Source organism: Amblyomma americanum, chromosome 1, assembly GCF_052857255.1.
Source record: "Amblyomma americanum isolate KBUSLIRL-KWMA chromosome 1, ASM5285725v1, whole genome shotgun sequence".
Taxonomy (NCBI): Eukaryota; Metazoa; Arthropoda; class Arachnida; order Ixodida; family Ixodidae; genus Amblyomma; species Amblyomma americanum.
The window spans coordinates 389,802,875-389,828,811 of record NC_135497.1 but is presented as its reverse complement, the minus strand read 5'-3'; positions in this window follow the sequence as shown (position 1 = coordinate 389,828,811).

Here is a 25,937-nt window from a genome sequence, read left to right as displayed (position 1 = left end):
AAACCTAACCTAATCTAACCTAACCCAATCTAACCCAAACCAACTTATCCTTACCTAACCCAACCCAAAACAATGTAACCTACCCCAACCCAATTAACCTAACCCAAACAACCTAACCCAACCCAACCTTACCTAACCTAACCGAACACAACTTAAACTTACCTAACCCAACCTAACCCATCACAACTTAAACTAACCTAACGCAGCAAAACCTAACCAAACCAAAAACCTAACCTAACCCATCCCAACCTAAATTAGCCGAAACTAACCTAAGCCTACCCAAGCTAATCCAACCTAACCCAACCAAACCTAATCCAACATAACCCAACATAACCCAAACCAAAGTAACCTAACCTAACCCAACCCAACCTAACCTAATTCAAGCAAACCCAACCTAACCGACATTAACTTAACCCAACCCAAGTCAACCCAACCCAGCTCAGCCTCACCTAACCTAACCTAAATTAACCCAACCTAACCCAACCCAACCTAACCTAACCCTAAACAACCAAACCTAACCTAACCCAACTTAACCTAACCTAACCCAACCCGACCCAAACTATGCTTATCTATCCCAAACCTTCCTATCCCAACCTAACCTAACCCAGCCCAATGTATCCTAACAAAAACCAACCTAACATAAATTACCCTAACCCAACCCAGCCCATAGGTTTAATTGGAGAGACATGGGAGAGGCCTTTGCCCTGCAGTGGGTGCAGTAAGGCTGATGATGATGATGATGAACCCAACCCAACCTAACCTAACCCAACTCAATCCAACCCAACTTAAACTAACCCAAATTAGCATAACCTAACCCAACACAACTTAATCTAACCTAACGCAACCCAACCTAGCCCAACACAACAAACCTAACACAACCCAACCCAATCCAACCAAACCTAACCGAATCTAACCTAACCCAATCTAACCCAAACCAACTTAACCTTACCTAACCCAACCCAAAACAACGTAACCTACCCCAACCCCAATTAACCTAACCCAAACAACCTAACCCAACCCAACTTTACCTAACCTAACCGAACACAACTTAAACTTACCTAACCCAACCTAACCCATCACAACTTAAACTAACCTAACGCAGCAAAACCTAACCAAACCAAAAACCTAACCTAACCCATCCCAACCTAAACTAGCCGAAACTAACCTAAGCCTACCCAAGCTAATCCAACCTAACCCAACCAAACCTAATCCAACCTAACCCAACATAACCCAAACCAAAGTAACCTAACCTAACCCAACCCAACCTAACCTAATTCAAGAAAACCCAACCTAACCGACATTAACCTAACCCAACACAAGTCAACCCAACCCAGCTATGCCTCACCTAACCTAACCTAAATTAACCCAACCTAACCCAACCCAACCTAACCTAACCCTAAACAACCAAACCTAACCTAACCCAACTTAACCTAACCTGAGCCAACCCGACCCAAACTATCCTTATCTATCCCAAATCTACCTATCCCAACCTAACCGACATTAACCCAACACAACCCAAGCCAACCCAACCTAACCCAACCAAACCTAACCTTACATGACCCAACTCAACACAACCTAGCCTATCCTATCCCAACCCAACATTACCTAACCCATCACTACCCAAACCAACTCACCCTAACCGAACCTAACCCAAAGTTACCTAACCTAACCCAACCCAACTAACCTAACCCAAGCAAACCCAACCAAACCTACAATAATTTACCCCAACCCAAGTCAACCCGACCCAACTCAACCTCACCTAACCTAACCTAACTTAACCCAACCTAACCCAATCCAACCTAACTTGACCCAACCCAACCAAACCTAACCTACCACAACCCAAACTATCCTTACCTAACCCAAACCTACCTATCCCTACCTAACCTAACCCAGCCCAACCTATCCTAACCCTACCCAACCTTACATAAATTAACCTAACCCAACACAACCCAACCTAACCGAACCCAACTTAACCTAACCCAACCTAACATAACCAAATCGAGCCGAACCCAACCCAACCTAGCCTAATCCAAACCAACCTAACCCAACCTAACCTAACCTAACCCAACACAACTTAACCTTACCTAACCCAACACAACTTAACCTAACCTAACGCAACCCAACCTAGCCCAACACAACAAAACTAACACAACCCAACCTAATCCAACCAAACATAACCAAACCTAACCCAACATAACACCACACAACCCAGCATAACCCAACCTAACCCAACATAACCCAACCCAACCTAACCAAAACTAACTTAACCTAACCCAAACTAATCCAAACCAATGCAACCTAACCCAACCTAATCCAACCGAACGCAACATAACCTAACTGAACCTATCCCAACCCAACCCAACCTAATCCAACCCAGCCAAACCTAACCCAACCTAACCTAACCCAAAAAACCTAACATAAATTAACCTTACCTAACACAACCGAAAGCAACCCAACCTAAACCAACCTAACCTAACCCAACCCAACCTAACGTAACCCATTCCAACCGAATCCTACCTAACCCAACCCAACCCAAACCAACCTAACCTAACCCAACCCAAGCTAACCCAACCTAACCTAACCCAACCAAACTGAAATAACCTAACCCAAACCAACCTAATCGAACGCAACCTTACCTAACAAAACACATCACCTTGCCTAACCCAACCTAACACCACTTAACCTAACCTAACGCAGCTAAACCTAACCAAACCCAAAAAACCAAACCTACCCCATCCCAACCTAACCTAACCGAAACCAACCTAAGCCTACCCAAGGTAATACAACATAACCCAACGAAACCTAACCTAACCCAACATAACCCAATACAATATAACCTAAACTAATTTAATCGAACCCAACCTAACCTAACCTCACCCAACCCAACCCCAACTAACCTTACCTTACCGAAACCTCCATATACCAACCAAACTTAATCCAACCCAACCTAACCTAAACCAACCCAATCAAACGTAAATTAACCTTACCTAACCCAACCTAACCCAACCCAACCTAATGTAACTCAACCCAACCTATCCGTACCCTAACCTAACCTTAACCTAACCTTACCTAATCCAACCCACACCAACGCAACCTAACACAACCCATAACAACGTAACCTAACCAAACCCAATCTAATCTAACCCAACCTAAACCCACCCAACCTAACCTAACCTAACCTAACCCAACCCAAGCCAACCCAACCTAACCTAACCCAGACTAACCTAACCAATCCTAACCCATCCTAACCCGACGTATCCCAACCCAACACAACTTAACCTTACCTACACCAACGTAATCCAACACAAATTAACCTAACCTAATGCAGCCCAACATAACCGAACACAACAAACCTAACCTACGCCATTCCAACCTAACCTAACCCAAACCAACCTAATCCAACCTAACCCAACCTAACAAAACCCAACACAAGCTCGCCTAACCTAACTTAACCCAACCTAACCTAACTCAACCCAACCCAACCTAACCTAATCGAACCCAACCTAACCTTACCTAACATAACCCAACCCTTCTTATCCCAACATAACCCAACCTATTCTAACCGAACCAAACCTAACGTAACCTAACCTTACCTAACCCAACCCAAACCAACCAAACTTAACCCAACCCAGCCTAACCTAACCCAACCCAATCTAATCTAATCCCAACCCAACCTAACAAAACCATACTAACCTAACCCAACCCAAGCCAACCCAACCTAACCTAACCCAGACTAACCTAACCAAACCTAACCTAGCCTGACCCAACATAACCTAACGTTACCTAACTTAACCAAACCAAACCCAACCTTACCCAACAAAACATAACCTAACAAAGCATAACCCAACTCAAGCCAGCCTAACATAACCTATTCCAACCCAACCCCACCTTACATAACCTAACTGAACCCAAACTAACCTAACCTTACCCAACCAAACCTAATCCAAACCAACGCACCCTACCCCAACCTAATTCAACCTTACCTAACCCATCCTGACCAAACCCCACTACACCTATCATAAATTTACCTTACCTAACACAACCCAAACCAACCCAACCTAACATAACCTTATATAACCCAACCCAACACAACCTAACCTAGCCTATCCTATCCCAACCCAAACCTACTCAACCTAACCGAACCTAACCCAAAGTTACCTAACCTAACCCAACCCAACCAAACCTAATTCAGGCAAACCCAACCTAACCTACATTAAGCTAACCCAACCCAAGTGAACCCGACCAAACTTAGCCTCACCTAACCTAACCTAACTTAACCCAAACTAACCCAACACAACCTAACCTAACCCAAACCAATCAAACCTAACCTAACCTCACCCAACCCAACCCAAATTAACCTTACCTAACCCAAACCTCCCTAAACCATCCAAACCTAATCCAACCTAACCTAACCTAACTCAACTCAACCCAACCTACCCTAATCAACCTAACCCAACCCAAATTAACTCAACCCAATCTTAGCTACCTTAACCTAACCCAACCCAACTCATCCTAACCCAACCTAACCTAGCCCAACCCAATCTAACCCTACCTAACCTCACCAAACCCAACCCAACCAAACCTAATCCAACCTAACCTAACCTAACTCAACTCAACCCGACCTAACCTAATCAACCTAACCCAACCCAACATAACCTAACCTAACCCAACCCAAATTAACTCAACCCAATCTTAGCTACCTTAACCTAACCCAACCCAACTCATCCTAACCCAACCTAACCTAGCCCAACCCAATCTAACCCTACCTAACCTCACCAAACCCAACCCAACACAACCTAACCTTACCTAACCCAACGTAATCCAACACAAATTCATCATCATCATCATCATCAGCCTTACTACACCCACTGCAGGGCAAAGGCCTCTCCCATGTCTCTCCAACTAACCCTATCCTTTGCCAGCTGCATCCACCCTTTGCCTGCAAACTTCTTAATCTCATCCGCCCACCTAACCTTCTGCCGCCCCCTGCTACGCTTACTTTCTCTTGGAACCCACTCCGTTACCCTTAAGGACCAGCGGTTATCTTGCCTTCGCATTACATGCCCTGCCCAAGCCCATTTCTTTCTCTTGATTTCGACTAGGATTCCGGACAGGCCGCCATTGGAATCTGAACCTGGCAACGTTTAACGCTAGAACTTTAGCTAGTGAAGCTAGCCTAGCAGTGCTGTTTGAGGAACTAGCGGTAATTAAATGGGATGTGATAGGGCTTAGCGAAGTTAGGAGGACAGGTGAGGCGTATACAGTACTAAAGGACGGACACATACTGTGCTATCGCGGGTTAGAGGATAGACGAGAACTAGGTGTGGGTTTCCTCATTAATAAGGATATAGCTGGCAACGTAGAGGAGTTCTACAGTATTAACGAGAGGGTAGCAGCTATAGTAATTAGGCTGAACAGGAGGTACAAGCTGAAAGTGGTGCAGGCCTACGCACCCACATCCAGCCATGATGACCAGACCGTTGAAAGCTTCTATGAGGACGTAGAATCGGCAATGAATAAAGTAAAATCGCAGTACACTGTACTGATGGGCGACTTTAATGCGAAGGTGGGCAAGAAGCAGGCTGACGACCACGCGGTAGGTGACTATGGGATAGGCTCTAGAAATAGCAGGGCAGCGAATTCGCGGATAGAAATAATTTACGGATCATGAATACCTTCTTCCGCAAACGAGAAAACAGGAAGTGGACCTGGAAGAGCCCCAATGGTGAGATTAAAAATGAAATCGACTTCATACTATGCGCTAAACCTGGCATAATTCAGGATGTGGCCGTCCTCGGAAGGGTGCGTTGCAGCGACAATAGAATGGTAAGGTCTAGTATTAGCCTAGACTTGAAGAGGGAACGGAAGAAGCTACCGAAGAAGAAGACCATTAACGAGTTAGCCGTAAGAGGGAAAGCACAGGAGTTTAGGATAGCGCTGCAAAACAGATATTCGGCTTTAACTGAGGAAGATGATCTTGATGTTCATTCAATGCACGATAACCTGACATCAATAATTACGGAGTGCGCAGCAGAAGTAGGCGGTAGGACTGTTCGAAAAGATACCGGGAAGCTATCTCAGGTGACGAAAGATCTGATTAAGATGCGCCAAAGCATTAAGGCATCTAACACTACCGATAGAATAAAACTAACGGAGCTATCAAAGTTAATAAATAAGCGCAAGGTAGCCGACATAAGGAAGTTTAATATGGAGAGAATCGAGCATGCTATAAAGAACGGAGGTAGCCTAAAAACAGTGAAGAGGAAACTAGGCATAGGTAAAAACCAGATGTATGCATTAAGAGACAAGCAGGGCAATGTCATTAGCAATATGGATAAGATAGTTAACGTAGCCGAAGAGTTCTACACAGACCTGTACAGTAGCCAATGTAATCAGAGCGCTAATGAGAAAGACAGCAGTGCACAGCAATACGTCATCCCGCCAGTAACGAAAGATGAAGTAAAGAAAGCCTTAGAAGCAATGAAAAGGGGAAGAGCAGCTGGGGAGGATCAGGTAACAGCAGATCTGTTGAAGGATGGAGGGGACATCGTGCTAGAAAAACTAGCCACCCTGTATACGCAATGCCTTATGACCTCAACTGCACCAGAAGCTTGGAAGAATGCAAACATTATCTTAATTCATAAGAAGGGAGACGCCAAGGACTTGAAAAATTACAGGCCGATCAGCCTACTATCCGTTGCCTACAAAGTATTTACTAAGGTAATCGCTAATAGAGTCAGGGCAACGTTAGACTTTAATCAACCAAATGATCAGGCAGGCTTTCGTAAAGGATATTCCACAATAGATCATATTCACACTATCAATCAGGTGATAGAGAAATGCGCAGAATATAACCAACCTCTATATATAGCTTTCATTGATTACGAGAAAGCATTCGACTCAGTGGAAACCTCAGCAGTCATACAGGCATTGCGTAATCAGGGGGTAGAAGAGCCTTATGTCAAAATACTGGAAGATATTTATAGCAACTGCACAGCTACTATAGTCCTCCATAAAGTCAGCAATAAAATTCCAATAAGGAAGGGCGTCAGGCAAGGAGACACGATCTCGCCAATGCTGTTCACTGCATGTTTGCAGGAGGTATTTCGAAGCCTGAATTGGGAACAGTTGGGAATAAGAATAAATGGAGAATACCTAAATAATCTGCGATTTGCTGATGACATTGACTTGCTGAGTCACTCAGGAGGTGAACTGCAAATCATGATCAACGAGTTAGACAGGCAGAGCAGATCGATGGGTCTAAAAATTAACATGCAGAAAACCAAGGTAATGTTAAACAGCCTAGCAAGGGAACAGTTCACAATTGGCAGCGAGAGCCTAGAAATTGTGCCGGAATACGTCTACTTAGGGCAGGTAGTGACAGCTGATCCAGATCATGAGAGGGAGATAACTAGAAGGATAAGAATGGGGTGGAGCGCATATGGCAAATTCTCGCAGATCATGAGTGGCAGTTTACCAATTTCCCTCAAGAGGAAAGTGTACAACAGCATAATCTTACCGGTACTCACCTACGGGGCAGAAACGTGGAGGCTAACGAAAAGAGTTCAGCTTAGTTTGAGGACAACGCACCGAGCCATGGAAAGAAAAATGATAGGTGTAACGTTAAGAGATCGGAAGCGGGCAGAGTGGGTGAGGGAACAAACACGGGTTAATGACATCCAACACAAATTAACCTAACCTAATGCAGCCCAACATAACCGAACACAACAAACCTAACCTACGCCATCCCAACTAACCTAACCCAAACCAACCTAATCCAACCTAACCCAACCTAACAAAACCCAACACAAGCTCGCCTAACCTAACTTAACCCAACCTAACCTAACTCAACCCAACCTAACCTAATCGAAACCAACCTAACCTTACCTAACATAACCCAACCCTTCTTATCCCAACATAACCCAACCTATCCTAACCCAACCAAACCTAACGTAACCTAACCTTACCTAACCCAACCCAAACCAACCAAACTTAACCCAACCCAGCCTAACCTAACCCAACCCAAATTTAATCTAATCCCAACCCAACCTAACAAAACCATACTAACCTAACCCAACCCAAGCCAACAAAACCTAACCTAACCCAGACTAACCTAACCAAACCTAACCCAGCCTGACCAAACATAACCTAATGTTGCCTAACTTAACCAAACCAAACCCAACCTTACCCAACAAAACATAACCTAACCAAACCCAACCTAACCCAAACCAACTCAACCTGAGCTAACCGAACCTATCTTAGCCCAACGTAACCTAACAAAGCATAACCCAACCCAACCCAGCCTAACATAACCTATTCCAACCCAAACCCACCTTACATAACCTAACTGAACCCAAACTAACCTAACCTTACCCAACCCAACCTAATCCAAACCAACGCACCCTACCCCAGCCTAATCCAACCTTACCTAACCCATCCTGACCAAACCCCACATCACCTATCGTAAATTTACCTTACCTAACACAACCCAAACGAACCCAACCTAACATAACCTTATATAACCCAACCCAACACAACCTAACCTAGCCTATCCTATCCCAACGCAAACCTACTCAACCTAACCGAACCTAACCCAAAGTTACCTAACCTAACCCAACCCAACCTAACCTAATTCAAGCAAACCCAACCTAACCTACAATAACCTAACCCAACCCAGGTCAACCCGACCAAACTCAGTTTCACCTAACCTAACCTAACTTAACCCAAACTAACCCAACACAACCTAACCTAACCCAAACCAATCAAACCTAACCTAACCTCACCCAACCCAACCCAAATTATCCTTACCTAACCCGAACCTCCCTAAACCATCCAAACCTAATCCAACCCAACCTAAATTAACCCAACCCAACCAAACGTAAATTAACCTTACCTAACCCAACATAACCTAATGTAACCCAACCCAATTGAACCCAAACCAATCCTACCAAACCCAACCCAACCTAACCTTACCTAACCCAACCTAACAGAACCCAACTTACCCCAACCCAACCTAACCTAACCCAACCCAAGCTAACCCAACCTAACCTAACATAACCCAACCCAACTTACCCAAACCCAACCTAACCTAACCCAAACCAAGCTAACCTAACACAATCCAACCTAATCCAACCCAACCTAACATACCTTAACCCAACAAAACTAACCCAACACAAGTTAACCTACCCTAACGCAGCCCAAACTAACCCAACAGAACAAACCTAACCTACCCCCTCCCAACCTAACCGAACCGAACCCAACCAAACCCAACCCAACCTAACCCAAAATAACAAAACCCAACTCAACCTCACCTAACCTACCCTAACTTAACCCAACCTAACTTAACCTCACCTAACTCAACTCAAGCCAACCTAACCTAATCAACCTAACCCAACAAAACCTAACCTAACCCAACCCATATTAACTCAACCCAACCTTATCTACCTTAATGTAACCCAACCGAACTCAACCCAACCTAACCTACATTAACCTTACCCAACCCAAGTCAACCCGACCCAACCGAACCCAAACTATCCTTACCTAACCCAAACCTACCTATTCCAACATAACCTAACCCAAACCAACCAAACCTAACCTAACCTAACCCAACCCAAACTATCCTTACCTAACCCAAACCTACCTATTCTAACCTAACCTAACCCAGCCCAACCAATCCTAACAAAAACCAACCTAACATAAATTACCCTAACCCAACCCAGCCCATAGGGTTAATTGGAGAGACATGGGAGAGGCCTTTGCCCTGCAGTGGGTGCAGTAAGGCTGATGATGATGATGATGAACCCAACCCAACCTAACCTAACCCAACCCAATCCAACCCAACTTAAACTAACCCAAATTAGCATAACCTAACCCAACACAACTTAATCTAACCTAACGCAACCCATCCTAGCCCAACACAACAAACCTAACACAACCCAACCCAATCCAACCAAACCTAACCTAATCTAACCTAACCCAATCTAACCCAAACCAACTTAACCTTACCTAACCCAACCCAAAACAATGTAACCTACCCCAACCCCAATTAACCGAACCCAAACAACCTAACCCAACCCAACATTACCTAACCTAACCGAACACAACTTAAACTTACCTAACCCAACCTAACCCATCACAACTTAAACTAACCTAACGCAGCAAAACCTAACCAAACCAAAAACCTAACCTACCCCATCCCAACCTAAACTAGCCGAAACTAACCTAAGCCCACCCAAGCTAATCCAACCTAACCCAACCAAACCTAATCCAACCTAACTCAACATAACCCAAACCAAAGTAACCTAACCTAACCCAACCCAACCTAACCTAATTCAAGCAAACCCAACCTAACCGACATTAACCTAACCCAACCCAAGTCAACCCAACCCAGCTCATCCTCACCTAACCTAACCTAAATTAACCCAACCTAACCCAACCCAACCTAACCTAACATTAAACAACAAAACCTAACCTAACCCAACTTAACCTAACCTAACCCAACCCGACCCAAACTATGCTTATCTATCCCAAACCTACCTATCCCAACCTAACCTAACCCAGCCCAATGTATCCTAACAAAAACCAACCTAACATAAATTACCCTAACCCAACATAGCCCATAGGGTTAATTGGAGAGACATGGGAGAGGCCTTTGCCCTGCAGTGGTTGCAGTAAGGCTTATGATGATGATGATGATGAACCCAACCCAACCTAACCTATCCCAACCCAATCCAACCCAACTTAAACTAACCCAAATTAGCATAACCTAACCCAACACAACTTAATCTAACCTAACGCAACCCAACCTAGCCCAACACAACAAACCTAACACAACCCCATCCCAACGCAACCCCAACGCAACTTAACCTAACCCAACCTAACCCAACACAACTTAACCTACCCTAACGCAGCCCTACCTAACCCAACTTAACAATCCTAACCTACCCCATCCCTAACCTATCCGAAACCAACCTAAGCCAACCTAACCCAATCAAACTCAACCTAACCCAAAATAACAAAACCCAACTCAACCTCACCTAACCTAACCTAACCTAACTCAATCCAACCTAACCTAATCCAAATTAACCTAACCTAATCCAACCTAACCTAACCTATCCGAACCGAACCCAACATAAGCTTGCCTAACCCAATCCAACCCTTCCTATCCCAACCTAACAAACCCAACCTATCCTAACCCAACCAAACTTAACATAACCTTACCTTACCTAACCCAACCCACACCAACCCAACCGAACCCAACCCATACCAGCGTAACCTAACCCAACCCAATCTAATCTAACCCAACCTAACCCAACCCAACCTTACCTAACATAACCCAACCTAACCTAACCCAACCCAAACCAACCCATCCTAACCTAACCCAGACTAACCTAACCAAACCTAACCCATCCTAACCCAACGTATCCCAACCCAACACAACCTAACTTAAACTAACCAAACCCAACCTTACCCAACAAAGCCGAACCTAACCAAACCCAACCCAACCTAACCGAACCTCACCTAACCTAATCCAACCTAACTTAACCTAATCCAATCTAACCTAGCCTATCCGAACCAAACCCTACCTATCCTTGGCTAACCCAACCCAATCCTACCTATCCCATCCTAACACAACTCAACCAAACCCTACCTATCCTTGGCTAACCCAACCCAATCCTACCTATCCCATCCTAACACAACTCAACCTAACCCAACCTATCCTAACCCAACCAAACCTAACGTAACCTAACCTTACCTGACCCAACCCAAACTAACCAAACCAAACCGAGCCCAACCCAAACCTATGTAACCTAACCCAACCCAATCTAATCTAACCCAACCTAACACAACCCAACCTAACATAACCAAACCTAACTTAACCCAACCAAACCTAACCCAGACTAACCTAACCAAACCTAACCCAGCCTAACCTAAGCTTACCTAACCAAACCCAACCCAACCTAACCCAAACCAAATCAACCTCACTAACCGAACCTATCTTAACCGAACCTAACATAACATAACCCGACCCAGCCTAACATAAGATAACCCAACCCAACATAACCTAACCTAACCCAACCCAGCCTAATGTAACCTATCCCAACCCAACCCAACCTTACTTAACCTAACTGAACCCAACCTAGCCTATCCTAACCCAACATAAGATAACCCAACCTAACCTAGCTTAACCTAATATAAACCAACGCAACCTAATCAAACCTAATCCAACCGAATCCAACATAACCTAACCGAACCTATCAGAAACCCAACCCAACCTAACCTTATCCAACCCAACCCAACCTAACCTAACCCAACCCAACCTAATGTAAATTAACCTTACCTTGCACAGCGCAAGCCAACCCAACCTAACCCAACACTACCCAACCACACCTAACCAAACCCAACCCCACCGAACCCAAACCAACGTTACCTAACCTAACCCAATCTAATCTAACCCAACCTAACCTAATCCAACCTAACATAACCCAACCTAACCAAATCCAACCTAACCTAACCCAACTCAAGCCAACCCAACCTAACCCAATCTAACCCAACCTATCCCAACCCAACATAACTTACCTTACCTAACTTAACCTAACCAAACCCAACCTTACCTAACAAAGCCTAACCTAACCAAACCCAACCGAACCTAACCTTACATAACCCATCCCAACACAACTAACCTAGCCTAGCCCCAATCCAACCTTGCAAACCTAACCCAATCCAACCTAACCCAACATAACCTAAGTCAACCCAACCTAACCTAATGTAACCCAACCCAATATAACATAACACAACCTAACCTAACCCAAAACCACTTAACCAACCCTATCCCAACCCAACCTAACCTAACCTAATCCAGCCTAACCCAATCCAACCCAACAAACCTATCCTAACCCATCCAATCCATCCTAACCCAAACCTACCGAACCCAACGCACCCTTATCCATCCTAACCCAATTAAACCTAACACTACCTAACCAATCCTAACCCGACATAACCTAAGATGACCTAACCTAACCTAACCCAACCCAACCTAACCCAATTCAACGAAATCTAACCCAACCTAACATAACCTAACCCAACCCAACGTAACCTAACTAAACCTTACCAAACGCAACCTAACCTAACCTCACCTTACCTAACCATACCGAAGCTATCCCAAGCCAACCTACCCAAACCAACCCAAACTAACCCAAGCTAACCTAACCTAACCCAACCCGATCTAACCTAACCCAACCCAACCTAACCTAACCCAACACAACTTAACCTTACCTAACCCAACCTAACCCAACAAAACTTTACCTAACCTAACGCAGGCCAACCTAACCCAACCCAACAAACCTAACCTACCCCATCCCAACCTCTCCTAACCCAACCCACCCTAATCCAACCTATCCCAACCAAACCTAACTTAACCTAACCCTAGCTAACCCAACATAACCCAACTCAACCTAACCCAATCGAAACTAACCTACAACGCAGCCTAACCCAACCTATTCCAACCGAACCCAATATAACCTAACCGAACCTACCCCAACCCAACCTAACCTAACCTAACGCAACCCAATGCAACCTAGCCCAACACACCTAACCCAGCCTAACCTATCCCAACCCAACCTAACCCAAGCTAACCTAATCGACTAAACCTAACCTAACCTAACCCAAACAAACCTTACCTAACCCAACCCAACCTAACATAACCTAACCTAACCCAACCTAACCTAATCTAACCTAACCAAACCCAACCTATCCCAACCTAACCCAACCCAAATTAACCCAGCCCAACATTGCCTAACTTTAACTAACCCAACCCAACTCAACCCAACCAAACCTAACCTAACCCAACCCAATCTAACCGTACCTAACCTTACCGAACCCAACCCAACCAAACCTAACCCAACCTAACAAAACCTAACCTATTCCAACCCAACCCTTCCTATCCCAACCCAACCCAACTCAACCTAACCCAACCAAACCTAACCCAACCCAACCTAACGTAAATTAACCTTACCTGTCCCAACCCAAACCAACCTTACTTAACCTAGCCTAACCCAACCCAACCTAACGTAACCAAACCTAACCTAACCCAACCCAGATTAACCTAACCCAACCCAAATAACCAAACCTAACCTATCCTAACCCATTCCAACCCAACCCAAATTAACCTTACCTAACCCAACCCAACCCTTAATATACCAACCTAACCTAACCCAAGCCAACCTATCCCAACCTAACCTAACCCAACCCAAGCCAACCCAACCTAACCTAACCCAGACAAACCTAACCAAACCTAACCCAGGCTTACCCAACACAACCTAACCTTACCTAAATTAACCAAACCAAACCCAACCTTACCCAAAAAGCCTTACCTAACCAAACCCAACCTAACCCAACCCAACACAACCTGACCTAATCAAACCTATCTTAGCCCAACCTAACCTAGCAAAACATAACCCATCCCAACCTAGCCTAACTTAACCCAACCTAGTCTACCCTAACCTAACCCAACCGAACCCAACCTTACATAACCTAACTGAACCCAAACTAACCTAACCTAACCCAAAATAACGCAACTTGACCCAACCTAATCCAACCTTACCCAACCCAACCTAACCTAACCCAATCCAACCTAACGTAACTTAACCTTACCTAACACAACACAAACCAACCCAACCTATCCCAACCTAACCTAACCTAAACACACCTAACCTAACCAAACCCAACCTAACCTTACATAAGCTAACCCAACACAACCTAACCTAGCCTCCTATCCCAACCCAACATTACGTAACCTATCACAACCCAAACCAACTCAACCTAACCGAACCTAACCCAAAGTTACCTAAGCTAACCCAACCCAACCTAACCTAACCCACGCAAACCCAACCAAACAAACAATAACGTAACCCAACCCAAGTCAACCCGACCCAACTCAACCTCACCTAACCTAAAATAACTTAACCTAACCCAATCCAACCTAACCTAACCCAATCAAACCAAACCTAACCTTCCCCAACCCAAACTATCCTTACCTAACCCAAACCTACCTACCGCTAACTAACCTAACCCAGCCCAACCTATACTAACCCAACCTAACCTAACCCAAACCAACCTATCCCAACCCAACCTAACCTAACCTAACCCAACACAACCTAACCTAACCCAATCTAACCCAACACAACCCAGCATAACCCAACCTAGCCCAACATAACCCAACCAGATCTAACCAAAACTAACCTAACCTAACCAAAACTTATCCAAACCACCGCAACCTAACCCAACCTAATTCATCCGAACGCAACATAACCTTACCAAACCTATCCCAACGCAACCTAATCCAACCAAGCCCAACCTAACCCAACCTAACCTATGCCAAAAAACCTAAAATAAATTAACATTACCTAACACAACCGATAGCAACCCAACCTAAACCAACCTAACCTAACCGAACCCAACCTAACGTAACCCATCCCAACCGAATCCTACCTAATCCAACCCAACCCAAACCAACCTAACCTTATCTAACCCAACCCAACACAACCTAACCTGACCCAACCCAAGCTAACCCAACCTAACCTAACACAACCCAACTGAAATTAACCTAACCCAAACCAACCTAATCCAACCCAACCTTACCTAACTCAACACAACATAACCATACCTAACCCAACCTAACGCAACACAACTTAACCTAACCTTACGCAGCTAAACCTCACCAAACCCAAAAACCAAACCTACCCCATCCAACCTAACCTAACCGAAAGCATCCTAAGCCTACGCAAGCTAATCCAACCTAACCCAACGAAACCTAACCTAGCCTATTCCAACTGATCCCAACATAACCTAATCGAACATAACCCAAACCAACCCAACCTAACCTAACCTAACCTCACCCAACCCAACCCAAACTAACCTTTCCTCACCCAAACCTCCATAAACCAACCAAACAATCCAACCCAACCTAACCTAACCCAACCCAACCAAATGTAAATTAACCTTACCTAACACAACCTAACCCAAACCAACCAAACGTAAATTAACCTTACCTAACACAACCTAACCCAAACCAACCAAACGTAAATTAACCTTACCTAACCCAACCTAACCCAACCTAAACTAATGTAACTCAACCCTACCTAACCTAACCCAACCCAAGCTAACTCAACCTAACCTAACACACCCCAACGCAACTTAACCTAACCCAACCTGACCTAACCCAAACCAACCTAACCCAACCTAACCCAACACAACTTAACCTACCCTAACGCAGCCCTACCTAACCCAACTTAACAAACCTAACCTACCCCATCCCAACCTAACCTATCCGAAACCAACCTAAGCCAACCTAACCCAATCAAACTCAACCTAACCCAAAATAACAAAACCCAACTCAACCTCACCTAACCTAACTTAACCCAACCTAACCTAACTCAATCCAACCTAACCTAATCCAAATTAACCTAACCTAATCCAACCTAACCTAACCTATCCGAACCGAACCCAACCTAAGCTTGCCTAACCCAATACAACCCTTCCTATCCCAACCTAACAAACCCAACCTATCGTAACCCAACCAAACTTAACATAACCTAACCTTACCTAACCCAACCCACACCAACCCAACCGAACCCAACCCATAACAGCGTAACCTAACCGAACCCAACCTAACGTCCCCCATCCCAACCGAATCCTACCTAATCCAAACCAACCCAAACCAACCTAACCTTATCTAACCCAACCCAACACAACCTAACCCAACCCAAGCTAACCCAACCTAACCTAACCCAACCCAACTGAAATTACCCTAACCCAAACCAACCTAATCCAACCCAACCTTACCTAACTCAACACAACATAACCTTACCTAACCCAACCTAACCCAACACAACTTAACCTAACCTAACGCAGCTAAACCTCACCAAACCCAAACACCAACCCTACCCCATCCAACCTAACCTAACCGAAAGCAACCTAAGCCTACCCAAGCTAATCCAACTTAACCCAACGAAACATAACCTAACCTAATCTAACTGAACCCAACATAAAGTAATCGAACATAACCCAAACCAACTAACCCAACCTAACCTAACCTCACCCAACCCAACCCAAACTAACCTTACCTTACCCAAACCTCCATAAACCAGCCAAACAATCCAAACCAACCTAACCTAACCCAACCCTGAATTGGGAACAGTTGGGAATAAGAATAAATGGAGAATACCTAAATAATCTGCGATTTGCTGATGACATTGCCTTGCTGAGTCACTCAGGAGGTGAACTGCAAATCATGATCAACGAGTTAGACAGGCAGAGCAGATCGATGGGTCTAAAAATTAACATGCAGAAAACCAAGGTAATGTTCAACAGCCTAGCAAGGGAACAACAGTTCACAATTGGCAGCGAGAGCCTAGAAATTGTGCCGGAATACGTCTACTTAGGGCAGGTAGTGACAGCTGATCCAGATCATGAGAGGGAGATAACTAGAAGGATAAGAATGGGGTGGAGCGCATTTGGCAAATTCTCGCAGATCATGAGTGGCAGTTTACCAATTTCCCTCAAGAGGAAAGTGTACAACAGCATAATCTTACCGGTACTCACCTACGGGGCAGAAACGTGGAGGCTAACGAAAAGAGTTCAGCTTAGGTTAAGGACTACGCAGCGAGCCATGGAAAGAAAAATGATAGGTGTAACGTTAAGAGATCGGAAGCGGGCAGAGTGGGTGAGGGAACAAACTCGGGTTAATGACATCCTAGTCGAAATCAAGAGAAAGAAATGGGCTTGGGCAGGGCATGTAATGCGAAGGCAAGATAACCGCTGGTCCTTAAGGGTAACGGAGTGGGTTCCAAGAGAAAGTAAGCGTAGCAGGGGGCGGCAGAAGGTTAGGTGGGCGGATGAGATTAAGAAGTTTGCAGGCAAAGGGTGGATGCAGCTGGCAAAGGATAGGGTTAATTGGAGAGACATGGGAGAGGCCTTTGCCCTGCAGTGGGTGTAGTAAGGCTGATGATGATGATGATGATGAACACAACCTAACCCAAACCAACCAAACGTACATTAACCTTACCTAACACAACCTAACCCAACCCAACCTAATGTAACTCAACCCAACCTAACCTAACCCAACCCAAGCTAACTCAACCTAACCTAAAAAACCCCAACACAACTTAACCTAACCCAACCTGACCTAACCCAAACCAACCTAACCCAACCTAACCCAACACAACTTAACCTACCCTAACGCAGCCCTACCTAAACCAACTCAACAAACCTAACCTACCCCATCCCAACCTAACCTATCCAAAACCAACCTAAGCCAACCTAACCCAACCAAAATCAACCTAACCCAAAATAACAAAACCCAACTCAACCTCACCTAACCTAACTTACCCCAACCTAACCTAACTCAATCCAACCTAAAATTATCCAAATTAACCTAACCTAATCCAACCTAACCTAACCTATCCGAACCGAACCCAACCTAAGCTTGCCTAACTCAATCCAACCCTTCCTATCCCAACCTAACAAACACAACCCAACCTAACCCAACCTATCCTAACCCAACGAAACTTAACATAACCTAACCTTACCTAACCCAACGCACACCAACCCAACCGAACCCAACCCATAACAGCGTAACCTAACCCATCCCAATCTAATCTAACCCAACCTAACCCAACCCAACCCAAGCCAACCCAACCTAACCTAACCCAGACTAACCTAACCAAACCTAACCCATCCTAACCCAACCTATCCCAACCCAACACAAGCTAACTTAAACTAACCAAACCCAATCATACCCAACAAAGCCGAACCTAACCAAACCCAACCCAACCTAACCGAAACTCACCTAACCTAATCCAACCTAACTTAACCTAATCCAATCTAACCTAGCCTATCCGAACCAAACCCAACCTATCCTTGGCTAACCCAACCCAATCCTACCTATCCCATCCTAACACAACTCAACCTAACCCAACCTATCCTAACCCAACCAAACCTAACGTAACCTAACCTTACCTGACCCAACCCAACCTAACCCAACCCAACTGAGCCCAACCCAATCCTATGTAACCTAACCCAACCCAGTCTAATCTAACCCAACCTAACACAACCCAACCTAACATAACCCAACCTAACTTAACCCAACCAAACCTAACCCAGACTAACCTAACCAAACCTAACCCAGCCTAACCTAAGCTAACCTAACCCAACCCAAATCAACCTCACCTAACCGAACCTATCTTAACCCAACCTAACATAACATAGCATAACCCAACCCAACCTAACATAAGATAACCCAACCCAACCTAACCTAACCTAACCCAACCCAGCCTAACCTAACCTATCCCAACCCAACCCAACCTTACTTAACCTAACTGAACCCAACCTAACCTATCCTAACCCAACCCATCCTAACCCAACATAAGATAACCCAACCTAACCTAACCTACCTTAACCTAATCTAAACCAACTCAACCTAATCAAACCTAATCCAACCGAACCCAACATAACCTAACCGAACCTATCCCAACCCAACCTAACCTAACCTTATCCAACCCAACCCAACCTAACCTAACCCAAACCAACCTAACGTAAATTAACCTTACCTTGCACAGCGCAAGCCAACCCAACCTAACCCAACCTAACCCAACCCAACCTAACCCAACCTAGCCTAACCCAACCTAACCTTACGTAACCTAACCTTACTTAACCCAACCCAAACCTACCCAACACTACCCAACCACACCTAACCTAACCCAACGCCACCCAACCCAAACCAACGTTACCTAACCTAACCCAATCTAATCTAACCCAACCTAACATAACCCAACCTCACCAAACCCAACCTAACCTCACCTTACCCAAGACAACCCAACCTAACCCAATCTAACCCAACCTATCCCAACCCAATATACCTTACCTTACCTAACTTAACCTAACCAAACCCAACCGAACCTAACCTTACATAACCCATCCCAACACAAATTAACCTAGCCTATCCTATCCCAATCCAACCTTGCCTAACCTAACCCAACCCAACCTAACCTAATTTAACCCAACCCAACATAACATAACACAACTAACCTAACCCAAAACCACAAAACCAACCCTATCCCAACCCAACCTAACCTAACCTAATCCAGCCTACCCCAATCCAACCCAACAAACCTATCCTAACCCATCCAATCCATCCTAACCCAAACCTACCACACCCAATACAAACTTATACATCCTAACCCAAACAAACCTAACCCTACATAACCAATCCTAACCCGACATAACCTAAGATGACCTAACCTAACCTAACCCAACCCAACCTAACCCAATTCAACGAAATCTAACCCAACCTAACATAACCTAACCCAACCCAACGTAACCTAACTAAACCTTACCAAACGCAACCTAACCTAACCTCACCTTACCTAACCCTACCAAACCTATCCCAACCCAACCTACCCAAACCAACCCAAACTAACCCAAGCTAACCTAACCTAACCCAACCCGATCTAACCTAACCCAACCCAACCTAACCTAACCCAACACAACTTAATCTTACCTAACCCAACCTACAACAACACAACTTAACCTAACCCAATCCAACAAACCTAACCTACCCCATCCCAACCTCTCCTAACCCAACCCAACCTAATCCAACCTATCCCAACCAAACCTAACCTAACCTAACCCTAGCTAACCCAACATAACCCAACTCAACCTAACCCAATCGAAACTAACCTACAACGCCGTCTAACCCAACCTATTCCAACCGAACCCAATATAACCTAACCGAACCTACCCCAACCCAACCTAACCTAACCTAACGCAACCCAATGCAACCTAGCCCAACGCACCTAACCCAGCCTGACCTATCCCAACCCAACCTACCCAAACCAACGCAACCTAACCCAGGCTAACCTAATCGACTAAACCTAACCTAGCCTAACCCAAACAAACCTAACCTAACCCAACCCAACCTAACATAACCTAACCTAACCCAACCTAACCTAATCTAACCTAACCAAACCCAACCTATACTAACCTAACCCAACCCAAATTAACCCAACCCAATCTAACCTAACTCAACCCAACCTAACATACCCCAACCCAACCAAACCTAACCTAACCCAACCCAATCTAACCTAACTCAACCCAACCTAACATACCCCAACACAACTTAACCTTACCTAACCCAACCTAACCCAACATAACTTAACCTAACCTAACCTAACCTAACCCAACCTAACCTAACCTAGCCCATCCCAATGCAACCTAACCCAGCACAACCTAACCCTACCTAACCTAACCCAACCCAAACCAACCTAACGTTACCTAACCTAACCTAACCCAACCCAATCTAACCGTCCCTAACATTACCGAACCCAAACCAACCAAACCTAACCCAACCTAACAAAACCTAACCTATTCCAACCCAACCCTTCATATCCCAACCAAACCAAACCCAACACAACTTAACCTTACCTAACCTAACCCAACCCAAATCAACCTAACCCAACCAAACATAACCCAACACAACCTAACGTAAATTAACCTTACCTGTCCCAACCCAAACCAACCTTACTTAACCTAGCCTAACCCAACCCAACCTAACGTAACCAAACCTAACCTAACCCTACCCAAACAACCAAACCTAACCTATCCTTACCCATTCCATCCCAACCAAAATTAACCTTACCAAGCCCAACCCAACCCTTAATATACCAACCTAACCTAACCCAAGCCAACCTATCCCAACCTAACCTAACCCAACCCAAGCCAACCCAACCTAACCTAACCCAGACAAACCTAACCAAACCTAACCCAGCCTTACCCAACACAACCTAACCTTACCTAAATTAACCAAACCAAACCCAACCTTACCCAAAAAGCCTTACCTAACCAAACCCAACCTAACCCAACCCAACACAACCTGACCTAATCAAACCTATCTTAGCCCAACCTAACCTAGCAAAACATAACCCATCCCAACCTAGCCTTAATTAACCCAAGCCAGCCTACCCTAACCTAACCCAACCTTACATAACCTAACTGCACCCAAACTAACCTCACCTAACCTAACCCAAACCAACGCATCTTGACCCAACCTAATCCAACCTTACCCAACCCAACCTAACCTAACCCAATCCAACCTAACGTAACTTAACCTTACCTAACACAACCCAAACCAACCCAACCTAAACCAACCTAACCTAACCTAACCAAACCAAACCTATCCTTACATAACCTAACCCAACCCAACCTCACCTGACCCAAGCAAACCCAACCAAACCTACATTAACGTAACCCAACCCAAGTCAACCCGGCCCAACTCAACCTCACCTAACCTAAAATAACTTAACCTAACCCAATCCAACCTAACCTAACCCAATCAAACCAAACTTTACCTACCCCAACCCAAACTATCCTTACCTAACCCAAACCTACCTATCCCTACCTAACCTAACCCAGCCCAACCTATACTAACCCAACCTAAACTAACCCAAACCAACCTATCCCAACCCAACCTAACCTAACCCAACACAACTTAACCTTACCTAACCCAACACAACTTAACCTAACCTAACGCAACCCAACCTAGCCCAACTAAACCTAACCTAACCTAACCAAATCTAACCCAACACAACCCAGCATAACCCAACCTAGCCCAACATAACCCAACCCAACCTAACCAAAACTTACCTAACCTAACCCAAACTTATCCAAACCACTGCAACCTAACCCAACCTAATTCAACCGAACGCAACATAACCTTACCAAACCTATCCCAACGCAACCTAATCCAACCCAGCCCAACCTAACCTATGCAAAAAAACCTAATATAAATTAACCTTACCTAACACAACCGATAGCAACCCAACCTAAACCAACCTAACCTAACCGAACCCAACCTAACGTAACCCATCCCAACCGAATCCTACCTAATCCAACCCAACCCAAACCAACCTAACCTTATCTAACCCAACCCAACACAAACTAACCTAACCCAACCCAAGCTAACCCAACCTAACCCAACCCAACTGAAATTAACCTAACCCAAACCAACCTAACCCAGCCCAACCTTACCTAACTCAACACAACATAACCTTACCTAACCCAACCTAACCCAACACAACTTAACCTAACCTAACGCAGCTAAACCTCACCAAACCCAAAAACCAAACCTAGCCCATCCAACCTAACCTAACCGAAAGCAACCTAAGCCTACCCAAGCTAATCCAACCTAACCCAACGAAACCTAACCTAACCTAATCCAACTGAACCCAACATAACCTAATCGAACATAACCCAAACCAACTCACCCAACCTAACCTAACCTAACCTCACCCAACCAAACCCAAACTAACTTTACCTTACCCAAACCTCCATAAACCAACCAAACAATCCAAACCAACCTAACCTAACCCAACCCAACCAAACGTAAATTAACCTTACCTAACACAACCTAACCCAAACCAACCAAACGTAAATGAACCTTACCTAACATAACCTAACCCAACCCAACCTAATGTAACTCAACCCAACCTAACCTAACCCAACCCAAGTTAACTCAACCTAACCTAACACACCCCAACACAACTTAACCTAACCCAACCTGACCTAACCCAAACCAACCTAACCCAACTAACCCAACACAACTTAACCTACCCTGACGCAGCCTTACCCAAAACCTACTCAACCAACCTAACCTACCCCATCCCAACCTAACCTATCCAAAGCCAACCTAAGCCAACCTAACCCAAAATAACAAAACCCAACTCAACCTCACCTAACCTAACTTAACCCAACCTAACCTAACTCAGTCCAACCTAACCTAATCCAAATTAACCTAACCTAATCCAACCTAACCTAACCTATCCGAACCGAACCCAACCTAAGCTTGCCTAACCCAATCCAACCCTTGCTATCCTAACCTATCAAACCCAACCCAACCTAACCCAACCTATCCTAACCCAACGAAACTTAACATAACCTAACCTTACATAACGCAACGCACACCAACCCAACCGAACCCAGCCCATAACAGCGTAACCTAACCCAACCCAATCTTATCTAACCCAACCTAACCCAACCCAACATAACCTAACATAACCCAACATAACCTAACATAACCCAACCTAACCTAACCCAACCCAAGCCAACCCAACCTAACCTTACCCAGACACCTAACCAAATCTAACCCATCCTAACCCAACCTATCCCAACCCAACACAACCTACCTTAAACTAACCAAACCCAACCTTACCCAACAAAGCCGAACCTAACCAAACCCAACCCAACCTAACCGAACCACACCTAACCTAATCCAAACCTAACTTAACCTAATCCAATCTAACCTAGCCTATCCGAACCAAACCCAACCTATCCTTGGCTAACCCAACCGAATCCTACCTATCCCATCCTAACGCAACTCAACCTAACCCAACCTATCCTAACCCAACCAAACCTAACGTAACCTAACCTTACCTGACTCATCCGAACCTAACCCAACCCAACCGAGCCCAACCCAAACCTATGTAACCTAACCCAACGCAATCTAATCTAACCCAACCTAACACAACCCAACCTAACATAACCCAACCTAACTTAACCCAACCAAACCTAACCCAGACTAAGCTAACCAAACCTAACCCAGCCTAACCTAAGCTAACCTAACCAAACCCAACCCAACCTAACCCAACCCAAATCAACCTCACCTAACCGAACCTATCTTAACCCAACCTAACATAACATAACATAACCCATCCCAACCTAACATATAACCCAACCCAACCTAATCTAACCTAACCCAACCCAGCCTAACCTAACCTATCCCAACCCAACCCAACCTTACTTAACCTAACTGAACCCAACCCATCCTAACCCAACATAAGATAACCCAACCTAACCTAACCTAGCTTAACCTAATCTAAACCAACGCAACCCAATCAAACCTAATCCAACCGAACCCAACATAACCTATCCGAACCTATCCCAACCCAACCTAACCTAACCCAACCCAACCTAATGTAAATTAACCTTACCTTGCACAGCGCAAGCCAACCCAACCTAACCCAGCCTAACCTAACCCAACCCAACCCAACCCAACCTAGCCTAACCCAACCTAACCTAACGTAAACTAACCTTACTTAACCCAACCCAAACCTACCCAACACTGCCCAACCACACCTAACCTAACCCAACCCCACCCAACCCAAACCAACGTTACCTACCCTAACCCAATCTAATCTAACCCAACCTAACCTAACCCAACCTAACATAACCCAACCCAAGCCAACCCAACCTAACCAAAACTAACCCAACCTATCCCAACCCAACATTACTTACCTTACCTAACTTAACCTAACCAAACCCAACCGAACCTAACCTTACATAACCCATCCCAACACAACCTAACCTAGCCTATCCTATCCCAATCCAACCTTGCCTAACCTAACCCAACCCAACCTAACCCAACATAACCTAAGTCAACCCAACCTAACCTAACGTAACCCAACCCAAGATAACATAACACAACCTAACCTAACCCAAAACCACATAACCAACCCTATCCCAACCCAACCTAACCTAACCTAATCCAGCCTAACCCAATCCAACCCAACAAACCTATCCTAACCTATCCAATCCATCCTAACCCAAACCTACCGAACCCAACACAACCTTATCCATCCTAACCCAACCAAACCTAATCCTACCTAACCAATCCTAACCCAACATAACCTAAGATGACCTAACCTAACCTAACCCAACCCAACCTAACCCAATTCAACGAAATCTAACCCAACCTAACATAACCTAACCCAACCCAACGTAACCTAACTAAACCTTACCAAACGCAACCTAACCTAACCTCAACTTACCTAACCCTACCGAACCTATCCCAACCCAACCTACCCAAACCATCCCAAACTAACCCAAGC